The 23865-nt window shown below is 40.6% G+C and overlaps 1 protein-coding gene across 2 annotated transcripts in view; it reads right to left on the bottom strand.

The window, feature by feature from the left end:
- The window catches only part of TAB3 (TGF-beta activated kinase 1 (MAP3K7) binding protein 3), a 66540-nt gene extending 48129 nt beyond the window's left edge, over positions 1-18411 (bottom strand). The window contains exon 1 of one of the 2 annotated variants that reach the window (XM_004713881.2): positions 18369-18411. The gene's annotated coding sequence lies outside the window, so the exon portion shown is untranslated. Of the gene's footprint in view, positions 1-917; positions 954-18368 lie in introns of those variants that run through there. The other variant, XM_045298666.1, reaches the window with a different exon arrangement.
- Between the last annotated feature and the right edge of the window lie 5454 nt (positions 18412-23865).

The following is a 23865-nucleotide window of genomic DNA, read 5'->3' on the forward strand; positions in this document are numbered from 1 at the left end:
GAGCCACAATCATAAAACAGACCTCAGTGTTTAATTCCCAACACGTACCCACATGTTGGTAAACTAGAAAACAGGTGTTTTAAAAAGAGTGCAAGCATTTTCATAAAGTAGAAAATGAACTATCTAGAAAGCAAAACTGATATGTATATATCAGAGAGAGGCTTTCTTAATACAGATCTACCAATGACTTAAAACAAGAATTAAATACCATTTAAAAATTATAGCATTATACTTATTCAAAATATTCTATTTGATATCTGGCAACCAGTAATTCAATATATATGCAAATGTTTCAAACAGCTCATTGAAAATTTCCATTGTTTTTTAATTTCAACTTTTTGAAGTATTTTCGTCTTTCAGAATAAGAAAATTTAGAATAACTGCTGCAAAATTGCAAGCATGCAGACAGTCAGGCAAGCAAGTACAATTGCCAGCTGGGGCAGCCCTTTCAAATGCCACCAGCTCCAAACCACCTAGGGTCTGGGACCCAAGCCTTTCTCATTGAAAATTAGCCCAGAGAAGATGCTTTCACCCTTCCCTTTACCAGTTACCATGTATACTCATGTATAAGCCGAGTTTTTCAGCACATTTTTAATGCAGTTTTTGTGGTAAAATTAGGTGCCTCGGCTGATATTCGTTCGGGTTGTCTTATACTCGAATATATACGGTGGGTTTCTAATGGCAAATGAATTGTCCAAAGAACCCGCACTGCTAAATGCCTGGTAGTTGTCACTACTCAGGGTCCTGATTTAAACACATAAAGTTACTTGAACATCTTTCATTTTTTTCACCCTTGCATTTAAATGAACAAAGAGGTGGGGTTAAATGGGCTGGAGAGTGAAACATACATATTAACAGAATTAGCAATATAGTTTAGTTTTCAATAAATAACTACAGTAATACAGAGATATACAAACCTTTTCTTCAATTTTTTAATTAGTGAAAGTTCAACGAAGATATCTTGTCCAGTTTGTAGTACTACAATTCATGTTAAAAAAGAGGGGAAAAAAACCTTGAAGCAGCTAAAGACACTGTCTTACAATGATTGCTATCCTAAAAAAAACCCCAAAAAATCACAGACCAGAGAGGCAAGATTCAGACTCTGAAAGGCTTAACAAGAAAGCATGAGTAAGCAACATGCACAAATACAAGGCTCATGAGGAAGAAAGTGGCCAGTTGTATACCTTTAGTCCCCGAAATTTCATAAAAAACTAGTGAAGTTTTTTATGTTCAAGCAATACTAGGGGGCAATTTACCTGATTACCTGAGCCACCTGGCGTCCCTCTTCAGTCACATCTAGGGAGGTTTGTAGCCTTAGAGCAAACTAGCAAAGGGACCTTAGAGGCTTCTATGGCAAGCCATTAAAGGTGCCTGCATCTTCCTATGTTATTAAAATTTAATGAGCTTGATTAAAAAGCTGTGCTGGGGCATTTTAAGGGCCATAGATCTTAAAAGTTTTAATATTGCCACACTGTCTGATTTATTCTCTAGTAAAATAACCAGACAATAATAACCAAAGCTGTTGAATCAATCTTGACTTATAGCGACCCTAGACAGGGTTTCTGACAGGAGCAGATATAGCCTCATCTTTCTCCCACAGAGCAAATGGTAGGTTTGAAATACTAACCTTGTAGTTAATAGTCTAACATTTAACTGACAATAGCACCAGGGCTCCCTCTAGTAAATGAAATGCTCATAATACAAGCAAGCACAACACACCCTTACTACAAACCCCTAACAGGGTATTCATTATTTCTTCCCATTTTTTTTTCTACCCTATGCCTTCTCAATTGATTCAGAACTGCTCACTGAGAACTCAAGAGAGCCTCTACACCAGTGGTTCTCAACCTTCCTAAAAATGCCGTGACCTTTTAACACAGTTCCTCATGTTGTGGTGACCCTCCCTAACCATAAAATTATTTTCATTGCTACTTCATAACTGTAATTTTGCTACTGTTAGGAATTGGGTGACCCCAGTTGAAAGGGTCGTTCAACCTCCAAAGGGGTCGTGACCCACAGGTTGAGAACCGCTGCTCTACACAGCCCCCAAAACCAACCCCCAAAATCACTAATCCACCATTAAGTGATTAACTTCAGCTTCCTCAAGGAGGAAGGAAGATACGTTGTCATACAGCTAGTGAAATTATAGAAAAAGTTAACAGTTAAAGGAGAAAGTAGAATCTGTGGTGCTAATTGGACAATTTAAAGCTCAAGAACTGACGAGATAGTTCAAGATAATCCAATAGTCCCAGTGGGTGAAGAAAAGGTTCAATCATATAGAAAAAAATCCAGCTAATAATTGTAGAAGCAATCAAATTAGAACAATTCCTGTTTTGAATCTTCTAATCAATTAATGATAAAACCATGGGTGAAAAGTTGTTCTACCTGAATCTCTGATGAATCTAAGAAACGCTGAAATTACCAATATGAAGTGACAGCAAGCAGTCTTGCCCTTCTCCTGAAAGATACAATCTGAATCTCGTTAAACAGGCAATTCGATCCCAATCCATGTGAAACATAGAGGAGAAAGGAAGGGCAAGTTAAACATCAGGAAAAAATAATCAGCCAAATCCAGAATGTGAGATAATCTGGAAGTTTCTAAAAGGACACTGATATAAATTAAGAGGAAATTAGAAGAAATTTTGAAGATTTAACTAAATACAAGGGTGGAACCTGTTTCAAATGAACCAAGTGTAAGAATACGTTTTTAGTCAATTAAGGAAATGCAATTACTTATCTTTCAAGGAACTGTTTTCAGGTGTGTTCTGAACACTATCATGACATTGCCAGTATATAAGAAAATATCATTTTAGATATGTAATAAATTATTTAGAGGTGAAAAGGCATCATGGAAGGCTTTAAAATACTCAGCAAAATGAGAGGATGAATATGATGAAACATTAATGGCTGTGGCATCAGAGGTTCGTTAATCTTTTTATGTGTGTATAGTTGGAAACATTCGTTATGAAAGTTAAAAATTAAAAACCAACAAGGAATCATTAGAGTCCTTTAAGAATAAAAGTAACATCCCTAAAATAATACGAAACTCAAAATCATAAAATAGACTAGGCTTACTAGTTGTACAGAGACTGGTGGAATCCCCAAGACAAAGATCTTTAGTCACCCTTCAGGTCTAGAAATATGCTCATTCCTGTGGCTCAATTTTCAGCCAAACAAACACAGGCTTATAAGGAGATCACCACCACCAGTGGGACACAAATACCCTGGTGACAAAGAGTTCAGAGAAAGGAGAGATCAGTTCTGGTAAAGTAACCCACCACCACCCCAAAAATCAAAAGAGCCAACGGAAAAGATGCAGGATTAAAAGAGAAGGGGAAAAAGGGGTGGAGACATGGGACAGTGTAAGACATGAAAAAATAATAATTTATAGATCATCAAGTTTCGTGAAGGAGGGGGGAGGAGGGAGGGAAAAATGAGGAGCTGATACCAAGGGCTCAAGTAGAAAGAACATGTTTTGAAAACGATGATGGCAACAAATGTACAAATGTGCTTGACACAATGGATGGATGTATGGATTGTGGTAAGAGTTGTACGAGCCCCCAGTAAAATGGTCTATAAATTAAATTTTTTTAAAATCCATACTCTTCTGTATTATACTTGTGACTCACTCTCAAATCAGATGTCAGCATAGGTCCAGTCTTCTTTTAATAAAAACTATTAGAGCAGGAAAAAATGCAAATTGTTCTCCACTGGGAAGTTCAAAAGAGACTGGTCAGAGTTCTAGCAACATTTTAAAGTTTGGCAGATTTGTGAGTGGTGACAGGGATAAAATATAATGAATGCTCTTCCAAGAAAAGAATCCTTAGGAATTCTGCTCAAGAGAAAATGAAGTTACACTGAATTTGAGGAGGCACCCTCTTACCCTAAAACACATTAGTAACTGAAAATCATGCATCAGAATGTACTCTAACTAAATGAGGGCATTGAGCACTCACAAACCATTGTAACCCAGTATCAAAGGATGTAGAAAATGAGATCCAAGCACTACCAGAGTACCAAGAAACTCCAAACTTGCAGCCATCGTGTCAATGCTGACTCACAGCAAGCTCCTGTGGATTTGTAACTGTTTACAAGGGCAGAAAGCCCAGTTTTTCTCCCGAAAGAGCTGCTGGTGGTTTCAAACTGCTGACCATGTGATCGCAGCCCAATTCGTTATCTACTACACCACCAGGGATCCTACCAGGCATGCAGGAGCACTGAATTAATTAATACAAATTCGGGAATTTCCACCAAATGACCTTGTCCTGGTTGGGTCTATTAAGAAGGTGGGGGAAGATACTGATAGGATTCACCTGTGAATAATTATAAATAAGATTCCCTGGAATGTCAAGTATAAAATGAGTCCTTTGAAAAGCAGGAGTAAGGAACTCCCTACCAGCAAGAGCCAGGAGTGGTGCTTGTCCTCTGTACCCGAGATCCCTGGCAGTGCACCTCCTGGATCATCAGAAGAGCCAGCAGCAGAACCATCAGCCAAAGCAAGGAACAAAGAGGTGGACTTCCCAACCCACTTAGCAAGTAAGGCTGAGGGCTTTTGTTCAGGAGGCTGGCTTATGTAGTGTGGTGCCTCTGGGCACTAATTGGGAAGCTGGTCTTGCAGAGGCACAGAAGTGGAGCTGAGTACTTTGGGTTGAGGCTTACCAGAGTGGGGTGCCTCAGGCACTTAATTCAGGGGCTGGGTTTGCTGATTCACTGAGCTTGAGCTGAATGCCTTAACTTTGAGGCTTCCAGCAGAGTGGTATGCCCCTTTGGGCATTTAACAACAGACCAGAAAGAACTTTCTAACAGGTTCTGATAAGCAACAATCTGAGCATTTTTCACTGGTTTCATAACTTGTTTACTCTTTCTTTGTGAATTTTGTCCCAGATTCCTGTGTAGTCATTTTAAGAGATTAACTGGAACCTAGAGATCAAGGAGAGAATACTAGTGAAAACAACACACAAGAAGTATAAGGGAGCTTCAAAAAGCTCGTAGGAAACTTCCATTATCTTTTTTGGATGTATAACATTTATTTTTTAATTTTATTGATATATAAGTCATATCATACAATTGGATTATGTAAATTACTTTTAAAAAGGTTACTCAATCATAACCTCAATCAACATTATCTTTTAATTCCATTTTCCATCCAATTTTTGGAAGCCACCTCATGTAGAAATAGAAAAAAATTCAAAATCATAACTAAGACCAGAATTATTAATCTGACAGAGACTCATGGGACCCTTGAGACTATAGACACCCTTTAAACTTAGAACTAAGTCCACCCTTAGGGGTCACCTAACAGCAGAGCTTATAAAGTGAACAAAAACACCCCATTAGGAACTTCTTCCTCAGAATAATGAACCGTAAGAGACTAAAAGGACAGCGTTTGTCCCAAGACATAGTTCAGGAGGCAGAGTGGGGAAGGCAAGCAAAGCTAGTGGAAACGGGAAGAACGCCGGGACGAGATGGACGAACCGGGACGAGTGCCCTTACACTGAGGGAATTGCAACTCTGTCAAACCGAGTGAGTGTAAATGACTGAATAAAAAACAAAGTTTTTCTGTAAACTCTCACCCTAAGTAGAATTTTTTATAATGTATAGGAACACTGACTCTATTGCTGGGGTAAAGGATTTGAGAGATATGAGTTTTTTGCTCTTCTCCCAAACTGGGAAGAAATAGAGCAAACAAGATTTTAGCTAGGATCATTTTAAGAATTATTAAAGAAGGAAAAAAGGATTGCTTTACAGAAGATAGCCAGTAAGGGGGTTCAACCTTTAAGAATGATCCCCCAAAGGGGAGAAGAAATGCACTGGGAAGTCCAAGGAGGCAGCTTTTTGAGAATTAGAACTGAGATCTGTCTATAGAGGGAAAGGGAGGGGATTAAAAAAAAGACTAGTGACAAAGCAAGCTTTCCAACAGAGCAAGAGGAGTTGGCACAGCTGGTGGGACATTCTAGAGATGGGGTGGAAAGGAGGCGTGGGGTGGGGTCTAGAGCCATAATCTACAAATTGTCTCAATCTTCAGGTCAGGAGTTAGAGAGTCAGGATATTATATAGTTTACAGAAAAAGAAAGCACAAAGTGATAAAACTGGCTATAATAGCTAAGATAAAATGCTGCAGTAGACACAGAACATCTGCCATTCACCAGGTGAATGGTAGGCATAAAACTTTATCTTTCTGAGGCTGTTTCTTTACCTATCACATACCTACCTCACAAGGCTGCTGTGTGAATTAATTTACAAAGAATGAAAAAGCTGGTAATTTGGATAGCACATTATTCATTCATTAGGTTGTTTGAGAGCTCTCAGATGGTAGTAAACCCAAAGAATCTCAGAACTGTCCCTTTTAATATTTCACAAGGACAAATTATACACGTACACACACTATATATATATATATATATGTATGCATGCACATCTAGATGGCAACTAGCTACAACACCATAAACACACTGTGGCAGAAGTGATGATGGTCAAAGTATAACTAGGAAAGTATTTGTTTCCATGAGAGGGGAAATTTTTAAACCTTTTTGATCATGTGCGTCTCAATTCAATAGCAATTAAGAGGGAGTTCATGTTCAGGCAGTTATTCCAGATACTATTTTTAGCTGTAACTTAAATACAAGAAAACTGTCCATTGTCAAGGTATAGAAACTGTGCTAGGTTGATTAGACTTAAAATGGAATCAGAAAGGAGCCTGCATAAATTAAATAATAAGAGTATAAACATAACACCAATGTTTCAAAATTCAGATCAAACATAAATTTCCTAAGAATACAGTAATTGCCAGAATGACCATCAGAAGAATTTCTTTAACCTTAAAAATATTACACCTATTTTAAAAATTGAATCTGTAATGAAAAGCTTTCCTACAAAGAAAATTCTAAGTTCAAATTATTACACTGCTGAATTCTACCATACATTTAAAGGGGGAAAAAATCCTAACACAAACTCTTCCAAAGACTTAATAAAGTGACCATATTCTCCAATTCATTTTATGAGGTTAACAAAAATGTGATATCAAAGCCTAAAAAGGACAGTACAAGAAAACAAAATTAGAAGTCAATCTTACTCATGAATGAAGACCCAAATTTCTACACAAAATAAGTGTGATATGGAACAGGTGGTTTGCTCCTCCTGAAATGCAAAGCTGATTTAGCATTAGAACTTCAATTAATAGGATTTGATTTGGAGAACAAAAGCATATCACTATATCAATAGTAAGTATTTGGTGAAATCCAAGAGCCAATCATTATGTAAATTCTTAACAAACTAGGAAAAGAATAAAACTTCATTTATCTGACATTTAAGAAAAACATTAGATTGTAAATGTTCCTTTTGAGAATGGGAACAAAACAATGGTGCCCACTATTACCACTTCAATAATAATGAAAGTAATAGCCAGTAGAGTGAGGCAAGTAATAAATAAAAGTATAATAATTGGAAAGACAGAAGCAATCTTATCTTTATTTGCAGAAAGATGACTGAGTACAAAGTAAACCCAGAAGACTATAAATTACTGGAAGTACTGTTGACTGCAATCTCCAGACACAAGGACAATACAAAAATGGCAATTTAGATTTTATAAGCAAACTAGAATTCATGGAAATTTATAATATAAAAAAAATCAGGTACTTGGGATTAAAAATGCCTCAAAAAATTTCAGGGACTTGATAGAGAAAATTGTAAACATTACAGGAAGAAATTAAGGAAAGTTAATTAAATTGAGCTGCTTATCGTGTTTAGAAAACTTAATATTATAAAGATGTCCATTGTCCCCTCACTATTCTAGATTATATGCAATTCCCACGGTGTCTGTGTGTAAATTAACAATATCAAAATTCATATAAATGTGCAAATGGTCAACAGTCAAGATGCTCTCAAAGAACAGCTAGATGGAAAAACATGTTCTACTGAAATATTGAGGCCTATTATGAATATTTTATTTCTGACAAAAGTAGGGACAAAAACAGTATGCTAGGGCAATTAATACTGTCCCCCTATCTCACACATACATAAAAATCAACTTTAGGCAGATGCTATAACTATACATGAAAGGCAAAACCGTAATGCTTCTGGAAGATAAGAGAATATCTTCAAAACCTTGGGACAGGGAAAGATTTTTTAACTAGATTTGATATCCAGTTTAAACATAAAGGAAAATATTGACAAATTGGACTGCATTAAAAATAAGAACTTCTGGTTATCAAAGGAAACATTAAAAATGAAAAAGCATGCCACACAGTGGGAGAAGATATTTGCAATTGGCAAAAGCTCCTTTCCAGCACATAATAAAGAACTCCTACAAGTCAGCAAGTCAAAAAAGACAAGAAAGTATACTAAATATTTTTGAAGAAATTCTACCCATTTTGAAAGAAATTCTACGCAAATAGTTATGAAAGCATGATCTCAGTATCTGGAAAGTATAGCTATAAATACTTATTCTTTACAGGAGATTTACACAAAGAGTAAAAGGTATTACCATATATAACATGACAATTTTTGTAAGGCTTATATATTTCAGTAAACCAGTCCTCCCCATTCTTTCTCCATTCAAAACTCTAAAAGAAATACTATCCTGGTTAAGAGACCTCTGCCTACACCAAGATCATAAAGATCTCCCCAAACTGAGAAATGTCCATATAGTAATAACAGAATGATAAAAGTAATATAGTTACACAATGGAATGGATGGTAATGACAATGGAGATGAATCTCACATTCACAATATAGCACAAACAAGTAGATAATGTAGGATTCCTTAAATATAAGTACCAGTAGCAGGCAAAACTAATCTATGGTCTTAAAAGTTAAGAAAAGTAGTGGGGAATGGAGGGGATAAGTGACCAGAGGACAAACAAAAGATGGAGAGCTTCTAAGGTGTTTGTCATATACAGTCTCTTGATCTGGGTGCTGGCACACCAGTGTGCTCCGTTGGTGAAAATTAATCGAGCTGTTCACTACTGATAATGTGTAAACGTGTACTTTCCTTAAACACGTGAAACTTCAATAAGAGGCTGCTTTTTCTAATCATGAAGGAATGCATAGTTTTCAAAATTGTTCAGGGGCTCTAAGAACAAAGGAGTCCAAAAAAATCAAGTAACTAAAGATACAGCTTTCAGACAACAGGGCAATTATTAAAACACGTTTATGAAGGTGTCAAGCCAACGAGTGAGCAAAATTTACAGCAATATTGCTTTGAAACTATTTGAATGTAATAGGAAAAAGTGATATCTATCTAGATTTAGTGAATACAATGTTGAATTCCTGATGATCCAAGACAAGAAAATTTACCGTATAGGTTTTTATTAAATAAGGTCTCTCAAATCTTGGGATTTAGTTAACAAATGGATTTACATATTTAGTGAAACTAGTCAAACTAATACAACTATCCAAACTAATTTTACAACTGAAGAAACCAAGGTCCTTTGAAGCTAGGCGATTTAGTCAAGGTCGTAAGCAGTTCTGCATAATATGAACAATTGAAGTTATTTAACTTTACTGTTAATTTTCTGTTAAAGACCAAGGGATTGATAACACACACGAACTTGGTTTACTGGCAGTGGCACTCAATACACACATCATATAAAACTGAAATAAACATTTTCATACTAATGTTACCGAATCAAAATTATTTTCTTTGCCATCCATGTCTAATAACCAAAAGTTTTTTCTGTGGTAGAAAAGATAAGACTTTCTAAAAGTAAAGTTCATGATGTGCAACCTAACAGATAACTTCCTGTTTACATTAAATGATAGCTTTGACATCAAACTTAAGGCATGTGTAATCATTGAAATGTCAATTGCACCTATTATATATGGTATCCACCCAAAAAAAACCTCCTCCCAGGGGGCCAGACAACAGAAAAATGGGTGAAGGGAGAGACAGTGGTTGGTGTAAGACATGAAAAAAATAATTTATAAATTACCAAGGGTTCACGAGGAAGGGAGGGTGGGGGTGGGGGGGAAATGAGCTGATACCAAGGGCTCAAGTAGAAAGAAAATGTATTGAAAATGATGATGGCAACATATGTACAAATGTGCTCGACACAATGGATGTATGGGTTGTGATATGAGCTTTAAGATCCCTCGATAAAATTATTTTTTTAAGAAAAAGCATGAAATAGAGAAAGGGATTTGAAAAGGGCAGAACCTCGATGTTGAGTTCAGAATTGCTTGGATCAGCGGTTCTCAACCTGTGGGTCGTGACCCCTTTGGGGGTCGAAGGACCCTTATACAGGGGTCACCCGATTCATAACAGTAGCAAAATGACCGTTATGAAGTAGCAACGAAAGTAATTTTATGGTTGGGGGGTCACCACAATATGGGGAACTGTATTAAGGGTTGCAGCATTAGGTAAATGATCTGAAGACTCCAGCACCTCAAATACGTCATCACGGTTCATATCCTTGAAACCTTCTCCTTCCAGCATCTGGGCTAGTCTCACTGTGTTATCCACCGCCGAGTTTCTGACTTCTTCTAGGGTGAATTCTTCAGATTCCTGGACAATTCCAGGCCACAACTTCTTCCAGCTGGCCTTTGTCGTCTCTACCTTCATATACCTCTTCTGGAACTTTTCGAACCAACCCTTGCTCGCTGTAAAATCCACGAACGTTGCAGAAGAGGATTCTGGTTGAGGTTTGTCTGCTGTAAAACGCTGATAGAGCTGCCTTGCCTTCTCCCGGATGACTATCGAATCCAACGGAATGTTTTTCTTGCGCCTGTCATTGATCCAAACGGCTAGGACAGACTCCGTTTTTACTATGAACTTATTACGACTTGTCACGATGCGCTTTGCTTCCTTGTTGAAAGTGAAAGTAGCCGTAGCACGGATGTTTTTTTCCTCTTTACGGATGGAGTGAACGGAAGACTCATTCAAGTCGAAATGGCGTGCAACCTCCACGATTTTCTTGCCATCTTTGATCATATACCAAAAGTTTTACCTTTTCCTGGATGGTGAGCATCTTCCTCTGGCGCTTATTTTTATTGTCAGAAGGCTTAGAAGAAGCTGCTCGTTTAGGAGCCATCATAGGGCTTAGATAAAATTTCTTTAAAATCACAATTACAGTACACTGTACAAAAGCAAAAATGCATCTGATACGTAGCTCCGATACGTAGCGATGTAGACAGAAGCGTGTACAGTATGAGTCAATCAGTGGCAGTAATGACAGAGCATGCGCTGTTACGCAAAAACCGCGATAGAGTGAAGCCGCGGAAGTCGAAGCACGAAGTGGCGAGGGTTCACTGTACTTAAAAAACACCTCTGCAATGTATCCCGATTGGCTTATACAAGAGTATCTAACAATATGAAGAAAATGTGCTTGCCATGTAACCTTAACCTAGTAAAAAGAAGAATGGCTTGCCATTTAGAAGCTAAATTCATCGAAAAGGGAACAGTACAGAAAGCAACTCATGGAAGTTATGAAAAACAAATCTTTTTAATATTCTAAGATTGCTTTTTGTTCTATCCTCACCCCATCACTGGACTGGCTCCCTTTATTTCAGACTATAGAGTTCAGTGTCAAGATGAATCCCTGGACCTGCCATCCCCAGAGACATTCTGGGCTTTGAGGAACTACAGGAAAATTCAAGATAAACCCAAAATGGTTTTACGGTCATATTTATTCCCTAAAGAACAGAATATTTATTCCCCAATGACAGAAATACAAAAAATTCTAAAAGGCTAAACCACTTAATGCAACACAGTAATCTGAATCAGATTCGTGATCAGACAGTGGGTGCTGGTGAAATTAAAATAACGAACCAATGCTAATAACTTCATTTTAAGAAATATACCATGGTTATGCATGCCTGGTTAAAGAGTATGCAGGAACACTCTATCCTCTCTAACGTCTCTGTAAATCTAAAAGCATCTACAGTGGAAAGTTTAGTTAATAAGTACTGACTTAGCAAGAACTACCAAAATTGAGGATTTTGTACCTCAATTCTGACCCACTCAAATGTCCACAGACAGTATCTCCTATCAACTGCTGTCTCCCCATCCTCATCTACATGGCGTCTGGGGTCAGGTTCGCAGAAGAGACTTGACATGCTGCCTATTTCTCCATTCTCCAACATTGCTAAATAAAATGAATCCTAACAAACCTCAAAAAGAAAAAAAAAGTGTACTTTCAACAGGAATGAAAATAGAACACTCTGAAACCATTCCTCAGTGCAAAGGGAAAACAATGATCCTACTTCAGTGCAACAGATGCAGACAGTGGACCGCCACACAGAAAGGTAGTCTAGGTAAATTAAAAAAAGCTTAATAAACACGTAACATTCCTTACACACTCACTTATGAGCCAGGAGCTATTTTAAGTGCTTTATACCTATTAAGAAAGGAGCCCTGAAGGCACCATGGTTAAAAGGTTGGGCTGCTAACTTAAAGTTCAGCAGTTTGAACCAATCAACCCCCTAGGCAAGAGAAACCCCCCGAAGCAGTCAGCTTCTCTAGAGCTTTACAACCCCGGAAACTCCAAGGGGCAGTTCTACTCTGTCCTATACAAAACAACAAAACCCACCAACTCACTGGCCATCGAGTCAATTCCGATTCATAGCGACTCCACAGGACAGGGTAGAACTGCCCCTGTGAATTCCCAAGACTTTATTTATTTTACTTTTAACTCTTACAGGAGTAGAAAGCGTGGTCTTCCTCCAGTGGAGCAGCTGATGGTTTCAAACTGCTGACCTTGTGGTTAACAGCCCAACATGGAACCATTATGCCACCAGGGCTAATACTCCGTTCTATAGGGTTGCTTTAAGTTGGAAATGATGCCAAGGCAATGGCTTTTTTCTTTTAAATATACACATTACCACATTTAGCCCTCCCAAAAACCCTAGTACATGGTTGACGGGCGCTATCAAGTCGCTTCCAACTCACAGCGATCCTACAAGGCAAGGTAGAACTGCCCTATTAGGTTTCTCAGGCTGTATTGGAGCCCTGGTGGTGATGTGGGTTTGGCACTGGACTGCTAACTACAAAGTTGGTTTAAATCCACCAGCTGCCCCGCAGGAGAAACATGAGGCTGTTTGCTGCCTCCTGTAAAGATTTATAGTCTCAGAAATCCTAGGTGGGGTCACTGTAAGTCAGAAGCAACTCCATGGCAGTGGGTTTGTTTGGTTTTTTATTCATCTCTCCAAAAGGAAACTGCCAAGTCCACTCTCCAGAGCAGCTGGTGGGCTCCACAGCTAACCTTTTTTTCTGGTTAGCAACTGAGTGCCTAACCATCTCACCACAAGGGCTCCTTACCCTATTCTCCAGGTGCTCCCTTTTCCGACATTTTATAGACAGTCTACAACCAAACCAAAGTCTCCCAGCTAGTTAGTAAGTGGTGAAATAGAGGGATCTCAACCCAAACTCTGGAGATGGAGAGCGCATGCACTTAACCACAACACAAACCGCCTTTTCCCCACTACTCACCTGGCCATGCGCTCCAAGGAAAGACCTCTCCCCTTGGTCTGGGAGTCTTTATTAAGATCCGGAAGGAATATGATCCTCCCACCTCTTCTTAAAGAGGGAAGGTGGGAGGGAGTTTGGAAACGTCATTTCCCTCCCTCCCAATCTTTCAGTGCATGTTCTTGTTGAAACACTGTTATACACAGGAGTTCACTTTCATAGTTCTCTCTTTCCTCAAATTCAGAACCGTGCTGGCCAGGGATCTGAATACCATATGTAACATAATTTCTATAGGAAAATGGTGCTGATTTCTAGGGAATTAAGTCTCACAAATGAACTATTTAAAAAGTGAAGTTCCTGCTGCAGATTCTCAACTTATAGATGTCAAGATCATTAAACACATTCTAATAATGATATTGCAGTTCCTCACATAATCCAGTTTTGCTCATATATCAAAGAGGCACAGTACTTTCTACCTAACATATCGAACTGGTGTGACGGGGAAAGAGGAGAAGGGCGGGAGGAGTAGATAACTGTGCTGTAGATTTACAAAAGGACAAACAGTATATGATCTCACTTATATGAAATATCCAAAACAGACCAATACAGAGACAAGGGTTTATTGGTGGCTGCAAGGTGGGGAGATGGGGCAATAACATTTAGTCCTTAACTTCTTAACATTTATAACTAATTAAACCAAGGTAAAACAACCCCAAGAATTCCAATACCTATGAAAAAAGTTTCAAAACAGCAGCAACAAATGGTAGGAACAAGCTGTACCTTTTATGTTACAAACCAAAACTGTTCCTTCAACAATGTAACATCTGCTTTAGCAACAAGCATTAAGCTAAAATGAACTAAACTTAAAAATTTTTATTTCAAAACATGTGCTTAAATTCAGGAATTCATCCGAAAAGAAGCCATGACAAAGGTCTTGACACCGCCTCCCTCACCTCTGACTACCCTCATCCTCCTTTTCAAGGAAGAATTGAGTGGACTGCTGCAAGGTTTTGTCAGGACCCCTCTTGGCTGCTTTAACAAAAAACAAACCACAGCTGTAAGTCGAATCTTATATGAAAGAGCTGAACTGCCCCATAGAATTTCCAAGGCTATAATTTTTACAGAAGCCGATTGCCACATCTTTCTCCCACGAAGTTGCTGCTGGGTTCGAACTGCCAATCTATGAGTTAGTAGGCAAGCACTTACCTACTTTCTTGACTTAGAGCACAGAAATTTGGAGAAGGGAAATGGAGTTAAAGGTGCTGGTTACCCTGCTAGTCAGCTGCCACCCTGCCAAAGACTTCAGTGCCAAAGAAGGGAAGACTCCAGGTAATGCAAGAGAGAGCATTTGAAAGAAGCGAGAGGGAAGGAAAGTAAGGTCAGAAATTTGAAGGGGGCCATAGGAAGCTGCAGAGTCAAACAAAAATAATTGACACAGCTGCCAGCAAATTAAACTATAATAAATGTTCTTAAATATGTAGGATAATTCAGCTCCAAATATTTCATCATACCCATTTCGTTTTTTAGGCAAGTGACTATTTTTGGCCATGGCAATAACTTGAGGTTTATTACACAGTTCTTCCTTATTCCTTCTGCAAAAGGAAGACTCAAAAAGAACCAATGCTTTTGAAGTATGGCGAAGATGAAGAACCTTGAATACACCATGGAATACCAGAAGAACGAACGAATCTGTCTTGGAAGAAATGCAGTCAGAATGGTCCTTGGGAGTGAAAATGGTAAGACTGTCTCACATAATCTGGACAGTCCCTGGAGAATAATATCACGATTGGTCAAGTACAAGATCATAGAAAAAGAGGAAGACCCTCAATGAGGTAGACTGGGACAGTGGCTGCAACGGTGGGCTCAAACACAGCAATTGTGAGGATGGCACAGGACAGAGCAGTGTTTCACTCTGTTGTACTACGAGTCCAGAATTGACGAGACAGCCCCTAACAACAGCAACACACAGAAGGTATAAAAATAAATAATACAAGATAATTTCTGGATGCAGTTATATTATCATTTGTTAATCCCCCCTCCCAATAGCCCAGATACCCCAGGTAATTGCCCTCACAAATAAAAAGTATATTTAACTCTTTCTTGGGAGTGCAAGAATAATTTAAAACGTGCTTATTCAGACCAATTGAAAAAGATCACTGGTCAAGGCTCCGAGGTATTATTTAAAGCATAGTTCCAGATTTCACATAACACATCCACATGCTAATGTGCATGCCACGGCATGAGGCGTCTTCGTCCAGCCTGTAACTTCATAAAACAACAAATCCCAGGTAATAACTTATGTAGAATTTCCAGCCAGGGATAATTAATTTGATAGGAAACATAACCAAATGACCTACTGGAGGTTGAGTATCAGATCTTTGGCATCCTCTAATCCTGATGTCCGGGGTTATTTTTGCCATTTAACTCTATTTAGTTGTGGGGACTGTGCACACACCAGGGAGACAAAGGTCTGGGCGGCAGGCTCACCAATAATAACAAAGATGCAATAACAAAGACCACTAGGGGACTGGAGTCACCATAGGCCATCCAATAGCAAGATGCTCTTGCTGTTACGCTAACATTTTGAAAGTACCTGAGAATCTGCAAGGTTTTGAGTCCATAATACCATAACAGATTATGCTGAATCCCTTAACACCAAAAAACTTCATTGCCATCAAAGTAGATTCCAAATCTATGGTGAGTGTAAAGGGTAGAGTAGGGTTTCCAGGCCAGAAAAATCGTTACAGAAGTGGACTGCCACATCTTTCTCCTGCAGGGAGGCTGGTGGGTTCAAATCTGCAACTTTTTTTTTACCAGCCAAGTGCTTTAGCCACTATGCCAGTAGGACTCCTAAATCCCTTAATAGATGTCCTATTTTCTGCAAAACCATGAACTGGCTCTGAAATCCTTGTACTAAGTAAAAGAAGAAAAAGAGCATCAGCTACCAAGTACTCTATTTGCTGGAAGAGGCATATACTTATGCTATAATAAAGCAAACACCCAAACCCTATAAATAGTATATTGCTTTGGTAATGCAACTAGAAATACCATTCAGGGTGACCAAAAAACAAACAAAACAAAGCACCCCAAATACTTTTTCTTTGAAGTATCCTGGGCATGCCGAAACTAGAGGCAAACTTACTGAAAGCATAGGAATTTCAGATAGGTCACCACCAGTTATTAAGAATTCTTACAAATCAACAAGAGGTCTACATGTGAAAATGTTACCTTTGGCTAAAAACTGAACACATCAGAAAAGGGAGGGGGGAAAAAACTAACAAGCTTCTCTTGAACCCAGGACACTGAAAACTTTCACGATGTCCAACAGAATTGAAAGATTTCTCTTTAACAAAAATTTCCATTTTCATAAAGTTTGTATCAGTCAGCATATCAAGTTTATGCAGAGTATAATAGGAAAAAAAAAACGCTTTAGAAACAGACACGAGTTTGAACTCTAGCGCTGCAATTTACCAGCTACATGACATCCTTAGGAAAGGTACTGAGGAATACTGAAGGGGCTAGTGTTCTTATCTGTACTATAGAAATAACGTTATCTTCAGCACCAGGTAACTATGAGGTGCAACTGCAAAAATACATAAAACCATTACAGCCAGTGCCTCTATAGTCAAGGTTAGTTCACTTCACCCCAATATATGCTTTATATGGCGTGGTTTCTAAAAGTAAGGAAAGACCATGTCAGACAAGTATGTGGAAGAAAACTTAGATGTAAAGACAAAAAGTGCATATTGAATTTTTGCCCTCACTGAAGCGTAACTTTCCTTTGATGGAACCACAATTTCAGGCAGCTATGGGGGCAAAGGCTACATTGAACTAGTTCCTTTCATATGGCACACTGAATCAGAATGGACTCTACAGCTATGGGTTTGTTCTTTGGACACATGCAGGCAATCTTTTCCTAAAAAGACTACCACCACAAACTTCCACGGATTAGGATGCCCATAATCAATTAACCCAGTGAAAAATTAAACTTTTACCTAAAAAGACCTTTCATGAGTGCAATTCGACTTTTGCAAAACATTTGTAAAGCAAAGGCAAAAAAGCAAAACAAAACGAAATCCTTCCACCAGATGTATTTTTAAAGCCCTGAAAGAAACACACTGCATGCCAAAATTAAAATTTGGTAGACAAACATCATCTAGAAATGACAAGCCCTGTCTGTACCAAAGGTGGCAACATTTCTAAAGAAATTTAAATAAATGTTTCAATAGAGACAAAAAGGCTTTCTATTTGAACACATCAACAGTATGAACTTTTGCTTTTCTATGCAATTTAGTTCATACTCCATCTTTTTGTCCCGTCTGCTGCTCCTCTCCCCCCACCCCAACACACACACACAAACACCCCACCCCCACCCCCCACCCCGCTTCTCTGCAGTTTAAGAATTGACACACAGAACTAAACTACCTAGGGGACTCGGACCAGGTATAACTCTTATCCGTTGTTGGACTTCACAAGGTTGCTTCCGTCATATTCTTTAAATGAATGTGGCCAATATTTTCCCTTTGCTCAACACCTGCCAACAGCCACTCGCCAACCTCCTTCAGAACAAGTATTACTAACCTTCCGTACATCTCTTGACCCCCGCAACCACCAACCCTGCCTTGGGGCTGCGAATCTTTATTCCCCAACACCTTGCTGGGACTTGAAGCCTGGCCAGGGTTAGAGGAGGAGGAAGAACATCCTTGGGTTCGGGGTCCGAAGGCCAACCAGCACCCCCAGCCACTCCCTGGCCCCTCGGCCTCCGGGGCGGGCGCGGGCACGCCAGGCCCGGCGCAGCCCTCCCGCAACCCCGCAGTTAGCGGTGTCCGCCGCAGCCGGGGCCAGGCGGACCTCCGGGCGCCCGCAGCCACGCACACGCCCACCGCCCGGCGCAGCCACCCCGCCGAAGCCCAGGGCCGGCCCCCACGCCCCAGTTTGGGCAGGTGCCGGGCCTCCTCGCGGGCACTCACCCGGCGACCGCAGCGCCCCGTCCGCCACTGCCGCCGCCTCGCCCTCAGGCCGGTCGCCTGCTCCCGCGGGGGGTCCGGGCCGGCGCCGCTTTCCCGCCCGACCCCCCTCTGGTGCGCGTCGCGCGAGGCCCGGATCCGGTGCAAGCTGCCGCCGCCGCCCCCTTCCCTCCCTCCTCCCTCAGTGCGTCCCTCCCACTGAGGCCCGCCTCGTATTTCCTGGATCCGGTCTCAGCAAGAGCTTGGCAACGGACTCGGAAGCTTCAGGGCTCCCACCGGGCGCCGTCGCTCGCCAGGCACAAAGATGGCGCCGCTGGGGGCTGCGGAGTGCAATCTCGCGAGACTTACCCCATTCCCGGGACGGGAGGGCGGGGACATACGAGAAAGGTGATAAATTAGGGTAGCCTGGGTTGGCTTCTAGGCAAAAACTCCCTCATTTCGAAAATGAGCAGAGATGGCTAGGAGCTCAGTTATTGCGACTGCGCATGGGTGGGAGGCTACGCATGCCCAGAACAGCGGTTCTCAGGGACCTGGTTCTCCGGGTTTTACCTGCTTTCTCTAGACTAGAGGCACAGGGTGGAGAAAGTGGGGGCGGAGGATCTGGGAATGAAACTTGGGAAAGAACCTAGCAGGACCTAGCTACAAAGTGAGAGGCGTCCCTTTAAGGCTTGATCTCCTTAAAAAACTCCAATAGCTAACACATTTTTGCATCCTCTGGAGTCTTCCAAATTGTTCCTTCTTCCTACGGTGGAGTTGATGCGGACTCAACTACAGGGCAGGGGGGAGAACTGCCCCTGTGGGTTTCCAAGAGTAGAAAACCTCATCTTCCTCCCACAGAGCCACTGGTGGTTTTGAACTGCTGACCTTGTGGCTCAACGTGTAGAACCACTAAGCTCCCAGGGCAAGTATTCTTTGCAAAAAATCTGAACTGCCTCTTGATGACAGTTCACGTTATTTATTTAGAGCTTGCTGAGTGCTTGGAGCTGTGCCTACAGTTAGGAACTACAGCCCTCCTGTTTACTACCATCTAACTTTATTTCAGATCTTAGAACTACATGAACCTCAACAATTGCATGCTAATAAGGCTTAGTGTCCAATTTTGTATTCATTCATCCATTCATTCATTCAAACATGTGATGTTCAGAGTTTCCTATGTGCCAATCGGACGAAACAGACCACAGGAAACTATCTTCAGTGAGCTGTTGAGCGGAGATGGAAATGGATGAGGGTAGTGGGGAGGACACGATAACAGTTCAGTGCATTAAGTTCTGTGATGAAAATGTGTACAGAGAGAAATGACAGGTACGGGGGAGTGGGGGAGGGTGTCATAAGTATTGCAAAGAGAAAATCCTTGAAGAGAGTTTCACAGACAGACTATAATAAACGGTCTAGTGAGGAAACAAGCCACCGTTATTTATTAGAGGATTTACCATAAATAATTGGTCATTAGATAACTGAAAAGGGTGCTCTTTTTATTGGCATAGACTTCACATATTCCATAACTTAATTGTTCAATCATATTAAGATTTGTGCAATCATCGCTACAATCAATTTCAGAACATTTTCTCCTGGTACTCGTTGTTAGCTCCCCAACTTCCCCCATCCTCCCTTGCCATGCCCCCAGGCAATTAATCAATCGAGTTACTGTCTCTATGGATCTATCCTGGATTTCATATACAAAAAATCACACAAAACATTGACAGGAAGCAAACAAACAAAAAAATCAACAATGACTAGACAAAACAAATTTTTCATTCCGAAAGCAGAAAATATTAAAATTGAAACAACTTTAGAATGGGTCAAAAGGGAAATCAGATGATAAGATTTTACTTTTTATCCTAACTATATCTTCCACAATCGAGTTCACAATGCTTTCTATCTGATTCCAAGGCCATTCACATCCCTTGAACATGGTGAGAAATGATTCACAGGAGGCTTAATCTAACTGGGGACCCTGCATGTTGATTTGGGGCTTCCACTGTCATCCAGAGGCTCTGTAAACCCAGTGTTCACAATTTAAGCTCTGATACAATTCCCTTCTTCAAATTTGGATTTTATCATTTACAACCCTTGGATCATGCAGGCTGGTCTGCTTCTTTCATGTAGGCTTAATGTATCACAGAGATATCAACCACATGAAGCCACATGATGTCTGGAGCTGGCTCAAGAAAGGAAAGTAGTTGAGATTATCACAGTTCGGGCACTTATAGAAGGGGGGTTAGAGCTGAAACTCAGATCCCTGAGAAAGGAGCAACAGCCTGCTGGAATTGATGTCTCAAGAGGCTAAGTCCGTAAGTGTACAGAACACTACAAACTGAGAAGGAACTATTGCTGTCCCTCTGGGACCTTCTGACATCCCTTCACTCCTTCTACCCCCTGACTGGGGCGAGAATGGGAATTTGAGCTGAAACTTGAAAGTCCTAAAGCAGAGTGGTTCCAGTGTGGAGAGCCACGGATTTTAGAAGCTGCATGTGCTCAGAAAAGCGACTACTACACGCCCCACCTAGTGGGGACCAGCATGTTAAAACATTTGTAGAAAACTTACTTCAAGTTCAGAGCTTCATAACAAACAGTTCTGCAAACTGACTTGCAAATCATGAATGAGAAATAAGTTCTTATTGTTGTATGGTACTGAGAAGTTTACATTGTTTCTTGCATGGCAAAAGCTAATGACCTGATCCATAGCTCTACTCCATCATTATGAGAATATTGTCCTAGGCTACATGGCCTAGATTGGTTTGATAACACATCACATTCCAGTCATCAGGAAGGAGAAGGCCTACCCATTTCTTTTAAGGGCAGGGCCCAGGAATTTTTAACATCACTCTGTTGACACCCATGATCCAGAATATCTACCTGCAAGAGAGACTGGGGAATGTGGACTCGTTCTAAGCTGTCTTGTACCTTAGCTAAAAATGCAGTGACTTGGGGGCATGGGGAGTAGACTAGGCATTGGGGAACAATCCGCTTCCTTTGGCATGTCCAGTTCCATAAAATAATCAAAACTCAGAACTTGATTTAAAGTTAGAGCTCTCTCTCCCAGTTGGGATCTGACACCCATGAGAAGCTTAACATTCAGGAAGGGTTTTAACGCATCTTGCTTTCTGTTCACTTAGTTTCAACTTCTCCTTCCCCATCTTGCTAGCCACATTTTTTTTTCTCCTACAGAGATAAAGCAGGTGGGGCTACAGGTAGGAAATATTTTGCTTTACTCCCATTCCCTGTCCTACGATGACTTTATCCTCTTCGGACACGCAAAAAACCAAAAAGGGCCCCTTTTTCTTGCTTTCTTTTATGTGTTCTTCACAGGGCCACACTAAGAAGCTTTACCAGGGCATCTCGAGATACAGGCGATTCTCCTTCCTCTGTCTGGCTGCTCTCTCCTCAGATCCTAGTCTCTTATTTTTGATATTGCTAATTGTCCTCTCTTGGTTGTCAATGCCTTGTAGGTGGCTAGTGTCCAAGTACCAGTTTTCTCCATTGTGTGACTATGATGCTTCAGGACATTCTTCACTGCATAGTTCTTAGCTATGAATTCAACCTTTTCTAGCCCCTTCTTAGCCCCTGCCTCTTGGGGGGCAATCACAGCGTCTTACTGCTGGGACCCCTCACTCAATGTTAGGCCCTTCTGCAGGGTACATGCAAAAGGCTCAAACTTCTTTTGCCTTCTAGGATGTTCACTTTGCCCATGAGAGATGCCCATGGCATAGCCATGCCAAACAACAGGTACGGTGCCCTGTATTTGCTGCTCAAGCAAGCTTCCTGCCTTCAGAATTCTTTTGGCAAGAGGCAAGCACCAATCTCTGTGTTGTCACAGGCTGCCAAACTCTAGGGCAGTGGTTCTCCCCCTTCTTAATGCCGCGACCCTTTCATGCAGTTCCTCATGTTGTGGTGACCCCCCAACCATAAAATCATTTTCATTGCTACTTCATAACTGACATTTTGCTACTGCTATGAATCGGGCGACCTCTGTGAAAGGGTCGTTCAACCCCCAAGGGGGTTGCGAACCACGGGTTGAGAACCACTGCTCAAAGGGTACATGGCAGATTCTGCTTAGAACTCTCATTGGGTTGGACCTACATGTACCTTTAGTTCAGTAGCCAAGATGCTGGTCTTAAAAACGCTTCTAAGTCAGCACTCAGAGGCCCAGGACTTGGATTCTCTCAGGTAAGGGAGGAGCTAAACAACCCCCTTTCTTTCCTCATTAGGAGAGAAAATTTACAACACGCTTTCAAAGATGCTAACTAACAAAAATCTCCTTTCTAGTTTTCTCTTACAAAGGCTAGAGTGATTACGTGATAGTCATAGAACCAGTTTGGCCACCTCTTTGTAAGTTCTGTACAGAAGTGCCTATGGAAGCGATCTTCAGAATGAGGCAGAACTTAGCATTTATTCTTGACAGTATCTGCTGGGAGTATCAGTTCAAGGGATCTCTAGTCATTTGGAGAACAAAAAAATCACATAAACAAATAGGTATAATGGAATACATTCTGAAGATACAGTTCATGCCTTTGATGGTCTAGATATAGGGGTCCTCAAACTTTTTAAACAGGGGGCCAGTTCACTGTCCCTCAGACCCATTGGAGGGCCGGAATATAGTTTTTAAAAAAGTATGAACAAATTCCTATGCACACTGCACATATCTTATTTTGCAGTAAGAAACTGAACGGGGCAAAAACAACCGGCGGGCCGGATAAATGTCCTCAGCAGGCCCCATGTGGCTTGCGGGCCCGTAGTTTGAGGATGCCTGGTCTAGGAGCTATGGGTTTGGAGGAAGTGTTGGAGGAGGTGGGAACTAAGAAAATTTATAGGACAAAGAGAGTTATTTGAGGAGATTATCCCATAGAAGGTCATGTATTAACTCATAATGCAAATGAATGAATGTATTCCCGTTTGTTATAAATTAAATAAAACTCAAGATTAGGGTTTATCATGATTCCAATTTTACCAAGAAGAAATTACATAGAAGAGGATTTATCATTATTTCAGTCTAATTATGGGAAAAAGTAGGTGCCCTGTGAAGCAATGGTTAAGTGCTCAGCTGCTACCCAAACCTGCCTAGCAGCTCTGTGGATCTACTTCAAGATAGCAGCCAAGAAAATCCTATGAGGAGTTCTTCTCCATCACATGGGGTTATTATGAGTCAGAACTGACTAGGCCGCCCCCAGTAGCCATGAGAAATTGTGTAGAGAATATTCTAAAAATTTTCTTTTCAGTACTTACAAAAATCACTCGCTTATTACCTAATGTTGTGCTCCAAATCCGAGTGGTGACATCACACAGATCTCTTTGTAAACTTCTCATTGGATAACCTTTTTTTCTCTCTGTACCTAACCCTAACCCTAACTCATTGGGTAATCATCTGCCCCTTCCTCAGCAGTCCAGGGATATAGGAGGGAAGAGTTGGGCAATGGTAAGCCAGGGCACATTAATGTGGTACATCTTTTATATTCCTTGGGAAAGGATAGTATTAGCGTAGCATCCTTTTAAACTAGAATAG

The sequence above is a fragment of the Echinops telfairi genome, unplaced genomic scaffold (genome assembly GCF_000313985.2).
Source record: "Echinops telfairi isolate 266 unplaced genomic scaffold, ASM31398v2 ScPeMD7_7436;HRSCAF=8474, whole genome shotgun sequence".
Classification (NCBI taxonomy): Eukaryota; Metazoa; Chordata; class Mammalia; order Afrosoricida; family Tenrecidae; genus Echinops; species Echinops telfairi.